This window comes from Stegodyphus dumicola, chromosome X1 (assembly GCF_044657685.1).
Source record: "Stegodyphus dumicola isolate Sdum_Otavi_A_Nest chromosome X1, ASM4465768v1".
Classification (NCBI taxonomy): Eukaryota; Metazoa; Arthropoda; class Arachnida; order Araneae; family Eresidae; genus Stegodyphus; species Stegodyphus dumicola.
This window is the reverse complement of record NC_140780.1, coordinates 243,001,113-243,014,098: the sequence shown is the minus strand read 5'-3', so window position 1 is coordinate 243,014,098 and position 12,986 is coordinate 243,001,113. Positions and strand designations below refer to the sequence as shown.

The following is a 12,986-nucleotide window of genomic DNA, read 5'->3' as shown; positions in this document are numbered from 1 at the left end:
TGTATGCATCAGTTAAATAACACTGAAGGAAATATATCACTCACTCATTCGATGTTTGCATCATAGTGTGGTCGAGAAATTGTTCTTTCGTCACGGTGAGGCATGTATCAGTTTACTTAGTTCGCAAAGCTTAACCCAGACGCTGCTTCAATACATAGAATTACGTTTGGGATGTAAAGAAAGTAACCAAAACATGTGAATGAAGTTGGATACTCGAATTTATTAACTAATCATTCAGGTACTCAGTATTGGTAAACATGACACTGAGTTTAAATATCTCACTACGATGTCTCATACACAAAATGAAGATTATGATAAAAAATTATTTAAAATGAGAAATTTTTCAATTTAAAGGTAAAATAGCAGTAAAATGAAAAATAAATGTAAAATTACATCACAGTTATGCATGAAAACTACATAAATTCATTAAAAAAATAGTTATTTTATCTGGTTGTAAAGAGTGTTTTCCGCCAAGAAACGTATTAACGTGTATAATTCTGACACAACGCTATAGCACAATTTGACACTTCCGCCTAGGTATAATAGCAAATTAACAACACAAATCATATCAAACTGTTGATGCAACGAAAGTAAACAAACGCCAAGAACTAACGCTGTCACCCACATGACGTCATGCGTATGTGGCATAACTTTCTCCCTGCACTGCGCATCGCTCTTGGGCCCCCCCCCTGAGTTATCCAACTCCAGTTAGAAAGAAGGCCAATAGACTTTCTTTGACCTGGCCTTGTTAGAATTGACACTCTGTTCGTGATTAACGCTTGCTGAACAAATATTAGGCCTTCTGCAGAGCTGTATGATTTTTAGTAACACTCCCGTTCAAACTTTTAAATATAAGTGAAGAAAGATTGTTCGAATAGTTCTTAAACATCAATTAAATTAAAATATTTTTAGTCTATATTGAATTGAAAATTCTTTTGTTCTTATTGCGCGGGCTAATTGCTCATTATTTTTCGTAATGTTTGTTACATAATTTATTTCAGTAAATTATATATTATGTTTATCATTTTAGAGTATATAATGTTAAAAATATTCTTGTAAATTAAGGAAGAATTGTAAATTTTTAAAACTTTGATAACATTTTTTGATAGCATTTCGGATTTGTTACTGGGGAAAGTGCAGAATCACCCACTGCTTGGTGCGTTAAGAATTGCACATACTCGGTATCTATGTGCACATCGACCTATTTTCACTTAAAAAAGCATCTCAGAATTGCACAAAAATGGTATTGCGCACTCCCGTGACTTTATCCATGTACACATCGACCTATTAAAAGAAAATTGACAAAAATCCAATTCTTGTAAAAAGCGGCAAACAAATAAGTGGACGATTCTTCATTTTACCGCTGTTACTTATCATAGTGAGCTATTATTTATTTATTTTTTTTGCTTTATTATGCTTATTTGTTGATTTTATTTTCTATTTATATGTTAGATTGCAAACTTTTAAATCGAGTGCCGAAATTTTAATTCCTATTTCTTTAATTTTTTAGAAACGAACTGTTTTTGCAATGGGAGACCTTAAAGAGTAAGACCATTGAGTTTTTAATTTATTTCTACATTTGAATATGTTATTTTTCTACATTTGAATATTTTATTTGCAAAGGCGTAGCTAGGGTTTTCAGCGCCCAGGGACAACAGATTTTGCGCCCCTTTCTCTGTGCTAAGAACGGAAAAATTTCGTAACATCAATTTGGTGCCCCCTGAATGCTGCGCCCGGGGACAGATGTCCCCCCTTGCCCCACTCTAGCTACGCCACTGTTTATTTGGTAGAATCCTAGTATACGGTGCAGCCTTGACAGGACTTCGAAAATTATCGCCAACACTAAAAATGATCCAAAGAACGTCTATATGTATACTATACACACATAGTATATGTATATACACACATAGTATATATACTATGTTTAACTGTATACTTTCTTTGAATGACCCGTTAACTACTCATCGTATATGTCCCGTTTTTAATGCTCATCAGAAAGTAGCCAAATCCTGTGTGCACTGGATACTAGGATTAAACCTTTTATTTTTCTATAAATGACTTTAAAAATTGCCGTAATTTTTATACCAGTTGATTTTTTCTTCGTTCACATTTTATGTGAAGCTTGTGGAATGTATCTTAAAATTGATAGTATAATTTTTAGCATGTGTTGATGAAGATTCTTATTGGTTTTCTGAATTATGTAATTGTTATCTTATTAAAAAAGGGGGCTTAAAAGTTTAGTTATATTTTTCTATTCATTATTCTATTACAATTTGTAAAGTACTTAACTTGTGAGAGGTCTGCCTTTTAACAGAATTGTACAATATGAAAATATAGCATAGGCATAGATGATTTACATCTAGACTTCCAGTATATTTAATGCATGTATTATCTAGATTTTTATGTATTATGCCTGGTATGTATTATTTGAGTCCATCCAGTTTGTTACAGCTGGGTGCTTTGGAGACATGCACACTGAAGATGTGCAAACATTAGTTTGATACTAAATAATAGTATTTACATAACTGTGAAGAATTTTTATGAAATTATTTAATGTAAATTTATGAAAAATTAGATTTTACGGTTAATCTTTGAATTATGGTAACTTGGTGATTTTTTGGCGACCAACCCTGCTACTACAACCTGCTAGTTTTTTTTTGGACGCCATTTTATTTTCACAAAGTAAAGGCATGTTTTTTTTTTACTCAACATTTTTTTCCAACAATCTGCTAATCGAATTACGCTTATGCTAGAACTTTTATGGAACAAAAGGGCTTAATCATGACGAAGATTAGGTGCGAAATTTGGGGAAAGTGCAGAATCGCCCGCTGCTTGCCGTGTTTTTAAAAATTACATATACACTGTATCCACATACATGTCGACCTATTTTCACTTAAAAAAACATCCCAGAATTGCACAAAAATGGCATTGCCCACACTCTTGACTTTATCCATGTACACTGCTAAAGTCCTAGCTAGTAACCTTTATCGCCTTACCAAAATGTTGCCAAACTACCTGTTACCACATTCCAAAGATTAGCCGATTTTACTTCTGCATACGGGTTTTCCTTCCCTCTGACATTAAATTTCTCTTCTTGCTTTTTTCTCGAAGTTGTCGAGGAAAATTATATAACCAAATAAATGTAGCTAAGGGACTGAATGCTTTTGAAAAAGGAATTGTATTCCTGAAATGTTGTTTCAATGAAGTAGATAAAGAAGCTGTCGTTTTAACCCAGAATTTGTTTTTTTACATTAAATATGTAGATTAACATTCTTAGATTGTGTAGATTAACATTAAAAAAAATAGAAAAAGGAGGGTTTTTATGAGTACTGACTTCTCCAACTGTTGTACTTTACAGTAGTAAAGTATCTTTCAGAAACCATTTAGGCTCATTTCGGGTACCCGGCTCTTGGCTGACTTTGGCAATTTTTTGGCCTCTATCTTGGATTTTAGAAATGCGCATTTTAAAATCGAAGATGGCAGCCAAATATTGTTTTTTCCAATTCGAGGGAAATGGACAGGGAAAACAATTCTGAACTGCCGAAAGGGAAAATTGAACTTACCCCTGTTCATGTTGACATTCGCTGTTTCTTCAGTGTTGTATAACACAGTTAATGTTATATCACTAAGCATGATATGAGAACTTACCAATTTTAATTCATTCTAAAGTTATGGAACAAGACATTTTAATTAACATGTACAAGTAAAATGTTTTGCATGAAACACTGTAAGGCAAATAGGTACTGCTGCTTAAACTGTAAACAATCCATCTACAAGGAAGTTTCTTACCTAAAAACTTAAGTTACTTGTAATTTTGGCCTCATATTATTTGGCATTTAAATTAAAAATGGAATTATTTGCCATTTTCTCTAAATTTCAAAATATTTTTTACACATGTATGCAGGTAAGTGTATGATAGTTAAACATGACATATATGGAAGCGAAATGAAAAAATTCCAAAATTATTAAACTATTTGTAATATATGCTATGTTCTTTTTAAGAAACTTTTTTTCAGTATATGAGAGTATTATTTTTTTTAATTAATCAGTTTAAATATATATTTCTTAACTTATTTTTCAATATGCAAGAATTTCATCTCTCTTTTTTAATTAATTATTTCTTAACTTATTTTTCAATATGCAAGAATTTCATCTTTCTTTTTTTAATTAATCAATTTAAACATATATTACAAAATGAAGGTACTTACCCCTAGATGGCATTTCTTATACAATCTTTGTCTTCTTAATTTATGTGAAAGTTTAAATTTTTCACAATAAAATTGGTATCCAGGTGCTCTTAAAATGTAACTTTTTCACAAGAAACAGTGTATCTGATCACCAGGGGCTTAGCTAGAGGGGGCCAAGGGGGGCATCTGTCCCTGGGAGCAGCATCCAAGGGGCGGCAAACTGATGTTACAAAATTTTAGAGTTAAATGTTTTCCTTTCTTTGATAGCAGTAGAAGGTACGAAATCTTCAGTTGTCCCTGGGCGCTGAAAACCGTAACTACGATTCTGCCGATCACTTATAAAATTTTATTTTTTCACAAGAACAACTGTTATAGAGCCATTCCTTGTTAATGTATCCAATAATTAGTTTCATTGAACTCCATTCTTATAGATCAAAGCCTGTTCATCGGATCTGAAAAAGAAAAATTTTTACAAGCATTTTACATTTTGACGTTATAAATGATTCCATTTTCACATCGCCGTAAGACTTACATGTACTTAAAAAAAGAAAAGGGAGGGAAAAAAAGGAAAATTGTTTCTCTTGCTCTTTGACTATAGAGTTTTTTTTTAAAGCATTGCTAAATTTTGTAAATTACAGTTTTTATATATAAGATTTCTTCGATGAATTGTTTATGAAAAAATATTTATCTGGATATTATCATGTAATTTCCTTTAAAAAATAGGCACTATCTATTTTCAAATTACTTGATGTTAAGTGCAGGTTAAGGTGATTTTTAATTAAATCTAAATTTGATAAAAAAATAGAAACAATAAGAAAGCTTTCCGTAGTATTATCTTGGCAGTTCATTATTTGAAGTTTCTTGTAGAGCAAAATAATCCTGTGTAGTGTTGTAACATCAAATGTTTTCTAGCACTAAATAATAAATTATGAATAACAATAACTCGGATGTGTTTCTAGAAAACAATATATACAAGTCCCAGAAATGTTTGTTCTTTCATCTGAGAAGAAGCGAAGTAAAATGGTCACGTGACAATCAATATGCACCCTAAGAAGTTTTCCCTAAGTTCTCATAAAGTCCCTCCTGTTACCTAAACGTCCTACAGTAACCTAAACGTCAGCAGAATGTTGTCGGGGTTGGTAGCCCGGCTTGGTGGTGTTCACCCGCATCCATCCAATGGGGCCTGGTCACCAAGAGCCAGTTATCCGAAAATTGCCACCATTTATTAGCTAAAATTCTTTAAAGCAAGAAATAACATTGTTGGTTTTAAGGTAAAATTTTAAGCATTGTCAGTTCATGTTAAATACTTGTTAAAATGTGAAATAGCAATAAAAAGGAAAAAAAGGTGTTCAGCATAATTTTATCTTTCCAAGTTAAAAAGACGGCAAGCATATTAAAAAACGTATATACCGTAATTTCCGGAAGAAAGGCCGCATCAGCGCAAACGCCGCACTCGAGAAAAATGGCGGGAAAAAAATTAAAATTACACAGAAAGGCCGCATCAGCGTAAACGCCGCAATAGATTAAATTGCATGTGACATCGTCGTGGGCCGTATAGATGCAAAAACTCAACCTAAGTCCTGATATATGACATACCAGTTAAGAAAAATGCATGAAATGAAACCATAATTCAAAAATAAATTAAAGGTAAGAAATGTACAGCTTCTGTGCCGTTTAGAGACGTTTTCAAAAATTTTCCGCTCCCTTCTTACTTAAAAACTATCCAACAAGTACTTGTACCCAAACTGATGAGATCTGTATTTGGCAGAATGCCAAGAAAAATCCATTCATGCTGAAGGGGAAATACGTCAGAGTTCGTTATTGCGAGGCAGGTGGAGTCGTGTCCGCCTTTGAAAAAAATTGCAGTAAAGGCAGGGGTGGGGAGAGGATGGGTCCTGGAAGATTTATCGAATGGCAGAGGAAAGAGACTATTCAAACTGATGAGAATGTTGATTTGAAAAGGGGAAGAATGTTATTGTTCTGAGATCTGGTTTAGGGTGAATAAGGCATGTAGGTCCGTTCAAGGGAAAGAATGTAAACAAAATAACGTTCGCAAAAAGCAACTGAGTGGTCTTTTGTGTGGGAACAGCACCAGTCTATGCACAATGACAAGGCCATCCAAACTATGTACAATGACCATCATAGGAATTATTTTATTTTTAGTGCACCTAAACGCTGGGTAGAAACGCTGCATCCGCTGAAAATTTAAGTTTTAAACACGTAAACGCCGCGGCGTTTCTTCCGGAAATTACGGTAGCATTGCCTGCTGATTAAAAGGTTGATTCATATCTATTTCCAAACCTTGAATGTGCTAATCACTTGCTAAGTGCTTTATAAAACTACAGAAATATTTTACAATTCCAAAATTGATAAGCTAAATATATAATTGACACTGGTAATAAATGGTTATTGCAGAAAATTATTTCGGTAAAATTATAACTCTTTCTAAAATCACAGTAGTTCTAGTAGTGTTGTCTGGCATGGAGATGGTCATCATAGTTGATGTTCAATAAGAGCACTTGTTAATTTTCTAAGTATTAGTAATTGGAGATTCTTCTTAATTGGAGTTTATGGCCTTAAAATAATCAAAGGACTCATTTTTTTCCCCCCTCTCGGAAATTAAAGTAATTTTATAGTTAAGGCTTGGCCCTTTTATCTAACATTTCATTAAGTGGATATTTAAATTAAAATGCTAATACATTTTTAATAATACATTTATTTAGAATTAAAAAATAGTAAAGTAACCTGAATCTTGTTTGTGATGATTAATCTTAGTATCAAAATTGATGTTTTAACATATCTAATTAAAGAAAGGTAGGTTTAAATAACTTACTAGTGATAGTAAACTCCCGAATTAAGGGAGTTAATACCAAACATGACATGCATAGTGAATTTAAAATCAGTATCTGAGGACAGCTGCTATAGAAAGATTGCATTATAATTAGAAAAAATACTACTAACAGTTTATCTATTTTCAAACTTTTTAATGGCGAGAATAAATTCGTTTGGTTATTTAAATGAAATCAGTGTTTAAAACAAAAAGAGCATGTTTAGGCTGATGATTTGTAGCAAGTTAACATTGTTTTGCAATGAATTTTTTTGATATGTGATTTGCATACCTGCCAGCTTATACGAATTTTTCGTAATTTTTACGAAAATGCATTTGTCTTTACGATTTTACGATCGTAATCCATTTTTTATGATTTTTTTCCTTTTTCAAGTGTTTTTAGCGATTTTTGTCGAAATTTTAGAATTTTTTGCCAATTCAGCGATTTTCGTCAACTGCATCGTGTTTTACCGCCAACTACCGACTACTTCGAATCCAGTAACCTGCGGTTTCTCCCAACTCGCCGCTTAACCAGCCAATCCAATGCGCTAAACTTGTTTTTCCTACTCTTTTCTTTGTGGGCGCCAGATTATTTTTTTCGCGTTCGTTTCAGCAGCAAGGGAATTACTCGGCGAGCATAGATTTCTGTTTAGCATTCTGTTTTTTTTTTTTTTTTTTTTTTTGCACGTGCTACGAATTTTTTTAATACGTCGTTGTTACGAAATGAGTTAAAAAAAAAAACGTATTCTCAATATTTTCTGCCTGCCTACAAAGCCGAATTTCCAACAATTAAAGAATCCTTCAAAGGAAATAACTATGCATTTTGCAACGTGTGCGTGTGTGACTTCATAATAAGTCACGGTGGAAGAAGCGACATTGTGAAGCATGTTAAGTCTAAAAAGCATGAAGTTAATGCTTCGGCTTCGACAACGTCAAAGAAAGTGGATGATTTATTTTTCAAATTCGGCTACGAATTCAGATGCCGATGTCATTTTGGCAGAGTGTTTGTTTACTGTATTCCTCATCGAACACAACGTGCCGCTAAGCGCTGCCGATCACGCCGGTCAACTTTTCAGACGGATGTTTCCCGACTCCAAGATTGCTCAGAAATATGCTTGTGCTCGCACGAAAACATCTTCTATTGTGAACGAAATTGCTTGCGATGCACAAAGTAAAACAATAGCTTCACTCCAGTATTCAGCATTTTCGGTGTCAATCAATGGCAGCAACGACAGCGATTGGAAGCTTTACCCCATCGTTGTCACATATTTCTGTGATGTTTCTAATGAAATGAAAACTCATCTTTTCCATCTTCCATTGTTAAATGGAGACACTACGGGGGAAAATATTGCCTCCTTGGTAATTAATGAGTTGAAACAACTTAACATCCCAATATCAAACTGCATTTCATTTGGTGCAGATAATGCTCATGTCATGGTGGGTGACAAAAAGGGTGTAGCCTCTTTCCTCAAAAAAGAACAAAATGAATTAATTGTTATTGGATGCCCATGCCACTTAATTAATTTGGGTGCAGAAAAAGCTGCAGCTGCTTTACTATTAAATATTGACCAGCTTCTGAGTGATGTGTTTTTCTATCTGGAAAAAAGTGTAAAAAGGAAAGAAAACCTAAAGAATTTCCAAGAACTGTGCTCTGGTGAAATGAGAAAAATTCTGAAACATGTATGCACGAGATGGTTATCCTTAGGCAGAGCGCTAGGAAGGTTTATTAAACAGTGGGATGCATTGCTAAAATATTTCCACGAAGAGACTAAAACGAAACCACAGATCCCATCAAATTTGTCGGCATATAAGATTCCGAAAACCAACTTTGCTTCTAATCAAAATGCTTTAAAAGGGAAAAGCCAACATACAGAATCAAACCCTTTAAAAAGAAAATGCTTAGAAGACTCCTCAAAGGTCAACTTTGTTAAAGAAGTTGAAGGGAAGAAGAAACAGTCTTCTATTAGCCGGGAGGAAAGGATTTTCTATCTTCTTTCTTCGGATTTGAACAAAGCATATTGTAGTTTTGTGTTAAGTACCATTAAGATTTTTGAAAGTATAAATACCCTTCTACAATCAGCTTCGCCAGACTCTCCCCTGCTTATCCAAATTCTTAATGATCTTTTGAAAGAACTTTATACTAAGTTTGTAAAACCGTCCGTTGTGAAAAAGAGTGTGTTGATTCGTGTTGCCTATAATAGTTTGGCAAATCAAAAGGATGACAATGACCTTATAATTGGAAATCAAACCAGGGAACTTGTAAATTCTTTGAAAGATCATGAGAAAAAAGAATTTTTTTAATGTGTTAGAAAGTACTTTTCCTCAGCCTGTGATTACATTGTGAGGAAGTTTCCTTTACAAAATGAAGTTCTTTTAAATGCTGAAGTGGCAAATTTGAAACAAATTGAAAATTCATCTTTTGAAAAGATTCGTTTTTTTATTGATAAATTTCCATTTTTGTTAACAATTAAAGAAAATGAATGCATAATGATGCTTTAGATGAACTACAGAACCAATTTTCTGCTGCACAGTTTGAAGACTTTGCCAGTTCTTGAGAAGATCGACTTGATATCCTCGTTGGTACCTTAAAAAGAATAAAAAGAGCTGATGAAGCACCAAAATATGATAAACTAGCAAGAGTTTTATGTGCTATTCTCGTCATTTCACACAGTAATGCTGAGTGCGAGAGAGTCTTCAGTGTTGTGAAGAAAAACAAAACTATGTTTCGTTCTTCAATTTCACCAAAAACTCTAGAAAACATTTTAATTGCTAAATGTTATGAGGAAACTAATTGTTATGACAATAAATTTTCCAAAGAATTTTTGGCTAAAGCCAAAAAATGCACTCTAAATTCATTGCAATAATTTTTTTGTGTAACATTAAGTTCTTGTTTTATGTTTCCTAATAAATTTTTTAGTTTCTACTTAATTAAGATTTACTAATGTAAGTACAATTTTCTTTTTTCTATTTGTATAAATTGTTATTTTTTTAATATCAAAGCATGATATTAATTCGTGTTCTTCTGAATTTGGGGAAGAAATCTTCTGAATTTTTATCTTTAGAGGTTGGCAGGTATGGATTTGGTTAATTAGAAGTCAGTGGCGTAGCTAGGAAGGGGCAAGCTGGAATATCTGCCCCTGGGCAAACCTTCCAGGAGGTGCTAAATTGATGTTACCAAATTTTAGAATCAAATGTTTTCCATTCTTGTCAAACAGGAGGGGGTGCAAAATCTTCAGCTGTCCCCTGGGGGCTGTAAACCCTAGCTATGGGTCTGCTGCAAGTTGACTGTATTTCAAAAATGCAAATCATTAATATTACATTTTCAAAGAATGCTTTTTCAATCTATGGTAAATTATAAAGATTAACTAAAGACACCTAATCATATTCAGAATATGGTACATTAGTTGAAGACATAGTAAATGTAGGGTATGTAGATTGACATTTAAATTTATTATTATAAGTTAGTATGCATTTGTATTTTATTTTCATCTATCACCAAATATAAAATCATTATTACACGAAAGCAGTAAGGGAATGTTTTAGCTTATTCATATCATAATCCACCATTACAGAGGTTCTCAAGCAGGGAGGAGTGCAATCAGCCTTTATCTGTGTTAGATATAGTTATATTTCATCATTCTAAAGGATCCTTTTGTTGGCATTTATCTATTATCACAACCACCTTAATAAAGTCGCCAAATTTTCAGCCAATCATATGCATAATAATTCTTTAGGTAACTGTATCGATCACTGAGTTTGAATAAGCAACGTTGCCATTTGTTTGCCAGCTGTTTTGGTTGTTTTAGAAGCTGTAAAAGCAAATTGTGATATTTTTGGTCTTCAGCTAAATTTTGAAATAAGCGACTGGAGGATTTGCCTTCAAGCAAAAGAAATTCTGTAAATTTTTTGCAGGAATATAATATTTTGCCTCAGGGAATATTGAAATTCACATTTGATGATGATGGAAAATAAACTTTTAGGAAATGCAATGTGAAAAGTATAACAAATACATTGGCGTTTGAAGCTGTAATTGGTTCGAGATTAATCATCTGCTATGTATTACAGCAGTCTGATATATATATGTATATATATATACTTCTGGAGTGATGAATTAACAAGTGTAAAATTTTGCTTTGAAGAGTTAGAAATTGCCAATAAGACTGTGGTAGACTGGAATAATTACACGCGGTAGATACCATTTGTAAGTAGTTGTATAAATTGTTTTCTAGGTTAAATATTGAACTAAAAATATGTACATAATAACATTTACAATATGAAATAACCTCCGATTTGAAATTATTGTGCAATAATACCAAATTACCCTTTTATTCTGTACTTCTTTAAATTATTGGAAATGTTTGGTATTCATCAACATTATCTATACTTTTTCTTGTCTAATTTATGAAACATATTCTAAATTTAAAAAATATACTAAATTTAAACATACTGATTTTTTGAATTTTGGAAAAGAGAGGGAATGATCCTGTAGCAGTGGTTAAAGGGATCCACAGGGCAAAAAAGGTACGGTACTTGTGTATTAGCACAGTCACCTTAATGCAGTTTTGGCAAATTTTACAGAAGAAAGACTGATGATTTGTAATTCTAAAAATCTGTATTACATTCAAAAATATTGTTACAATCTATTTTACATTTTAAATAGGTAATTAAACTAAAAGTTACCTTCTTAAACATTAAAAAGAAAAGATAATCTTAGTAAACTTACATACAAGCAGACGTTTATTCCTCCTGTTCTGCAGCAAATTTTGTCAGAAGAGATTCAGAGCAATTCTCTATAGAGATTTTATGGCAAAATACTACTGGAAATACTTTATCACAATTTTTTTCCAGCACAGGCAAATCCTATAAATGCACATTTAAAAATTTGTTTTAAGGCAAAAAGTATGATGTGTTGGTAAAAATGCATTTACTGGTAACCCTTGGAGATTTTTGGTGGTACATGGAACCGAAGTTTGTGCAATTCTTTGACTTGTTATTTGGGCTTGTGTAGCGCTGATTTTCGCTCCAAAATCGCCGCTACACAAAGCCAAAATAACGATACAAAGAATTGCACAAACTCGGCATCCATGCACACATCGACCTATTTTCACTTGAAAAAAAAAAAAAAAAAAAAAACAGAGAATTGCACAAACTTGGCATTGCACACTCTCTTAATTTTATCCATGTACATGTCGACCTATTTTCACTTTAAAAAAAAAAAAAAAAAGGAATTGCACAAACTAGGCATTACGCTCTCCCTTGACTTTGTGCATGTAGACATCAACCTACACTCACGTTTGTGAAAATTGCAACACCAAGAAGGAATCGTCATAATTGAATGCAATTTAATACACAGTTGAGTGGTAGTGGTACAAATAAATGATTAAATGTTCAAAGCAAACAAACAAGAACAAGAGATCAGAATCAGTATTTTGTGTGGTCACCACGCGCCACAATAAGTGCTGCTACACGACGTGGCATGGAGTCAAACAAAGTTTGAATGTCTGACTGAGGAAGAGCGTTCCATATCGTTTGTACGCGTACCCAAAGTTCGTCTGCAGATGCAACAGGACGAGGATCACGAGCAAGACGCCGACCAATGACATCCCACACATGTTCAATTGGCGACATATCCGGGGAACACGCAGGCCAAGGAAGAAGCTGTACCTGCTGCGCTGCAAAGAAGGATTTAACAATCCGAGCAGTATGAGGGCGGGCATTGTCCTGTTGAAATACAGCGCCTGGCAAGCTTTGAAGGAAGGGAACAGCTTCGGGCTGTAGAACTTCACGGATATACCGGTTGCTGTTCAGATTGCCCACAATTCGTAGCAATTGAGATCGTCTATGATATGCTATGGCACCCCAGACCATAACTCCGGGTGTTTGTCCACTGTGGCGTTCGATAATGCACTCCGGAAGGTGGCGTTCACCGGCATAGCGTCTGACACGAATGCGGCCATCATGGTACCACAAAT

The 12,986-nt window shown here is 33.7% G+C and overlaps 1 pseudogene across 1 annotated transcript in view; it reads left to right on the top strand.

Annotated features, from left to right (window-relative positions):
• The first annotated feature begins 672 nt into the window (after window positions 1-672).
• LOC118203178 (nucleosome assembly protein 1-like 1) overlaps window positions 673-12,986 on the top strand; it is a 38,192-nt pseudogene continuing 25,878 nt past the window's right edge. Inside the window, exons 1-3 of the transcript XR_015038424.1 lie at window positions 673-812; window positions 1,110-1,378; window positions 1,511-1,545. The product of XR_015038424.1 is annotated as a nucleosome assembly protein 1-like 1 (transcript). The remainder of the gene's footprint in view (window positions 813-1,109; window positions 1,379-1,510; window positions 1,546-12,986) is intronic.